The following is a 1,661-nucleotide window of genomic DNA, read 5'->3' on the forward strand; positions in this document are numbered from 1 at the left end:
TGGAGAACCTAGCGAGAGAACATGGCTACAGAACCTGGCTGGAGAACCTGGAGAACCTGGCTGGAGAACCTAGCAAGAGAACATGGACACAGAACTTGGCTGGAGATTGTGGCTAAAGATCCTGGCAAGGCTGCTGATCAACTGAACGCTGTCTCCATGTCATTCCTTCTTCGCCGACTCCTTCTTGGGGACCCCTGGACCTGCTGGGGTTGGACCCCGGCAACATAGTTGGCCCTCAATAAATGTTTTATGCATTTATGAAAGAAACAATGATTGAGTGTATAATTTATGTTTTCTGAATTCTTGCAGCTCAGAGTTTAAAGACAGAATTATTAGTCCTCATTTATTGTTTTGATCCTAAGTATTCTAGGAAGTCATTAAAGTTTTGTGACTAGTTGAGTATCATTATGAAATCTGTTTATGGAAGATGGTTATGGAAACATTGCTGAAGGCAGCATATTTGGAGTAAGACTAGAGATAAGAAGACCAATTATTAGGACTAATGTATTAATGGTCTATACTAAGGTAACAGCAATAGATGTGATAGTACTTGGCACATAGTTTCTGAAAAGTTGATAAATGATTTTCTAGATTGTGTGTTTGGTTTCTTTTTTCTTCTCTGTTTTCATCTAAATAGTTGACCTTGTGTCAGAAAATCCTAAAATTAAAATTAATAACCAAAAGTATCAATGATATCCAGGGGATTCAAATGAGGTAATATGCTTCAGAATTTTTTTTTTTCAGAAATGAAAGTTAAATAAATAAAAATATATCCATTTGTTACCCAGCATTTTTACCTTTAAGGAATACCTGTTGGAAAAACTATCTTAGCATTCATCACAAGACACATCCATAAAAATAGCAGAACATCTTATTTTAGGAAAAAGAAAAGAGTGTTAGTGGGAAAACTAGGTGTTTCTTCATCCTTGCTATCCAATGTTTGTGGGCTTCCCTTCCCCCGAAACTGAAGATAGCAAATTGCTCTTCACAGACCAAAACACACATGGGAGTCTGGAGAAGAGGAAAACCAGATGGAAGAGAGGAAGAGAGGGTGAAAAAAATGGAAAGGAAGCAGGCTGGCACCTGTTATCTAACACAATGATCATTAAAGTCATCATATGTTCTGCCAGAAGCTTTATTTTTAAAACCCTATCTGCTACCTTTGGGTTAAACAAATAGTTTGAATATGCATCTCATTCAAATTGTTTTCCATCTCAGGCAGTGACTGCAGTTAAAATTACTGATTGGCTTTGAGTCCTTCTCAAGAAAACAATGAAGAAATACAGAAAATACTATTCCTTTATGTCCATTCAGGAACATTCCTTGTTTCTAGTTATAAAGTAATTATATTTTGTACTTCAATAAGTGCTTTCTGATAGGGCCAACTACTAGTATTCCAATAATAATAAGCATTACGAAAGAAAGTGATTAGACATTTAGAATAGGCAATAATTTAATAGGTTAATACTGGCTCCAAGAGAATTTCTCTCCATGAAATAATCACATTCAAATGAAAATGTATGGACATAGATGCCATACTTACATCAATTTGGTTTCTCATAAAGAAAAGGGTTAGTAGTATGTTGGGCTTACTCAAATATTTTTAGAAATACATATCAGTGCCAATAATTACAAATTCCATTTATGATATAGCAAAGATT

Source organism: Myotis davidii, unplaced genomic scaffold (genome assembly GCF_000327345.1).
Source record: "Myotis davidii unplaced genomic scaffold, ASM32734v1 scaffold309, whole genome shotgun sequence".
Taxonomy (NCBI): Eukaryota; Metazoa; Chordata; class Mammalia; order Chiroptera; family Vespertilionidae; genus Myotis; species Myotis davidii.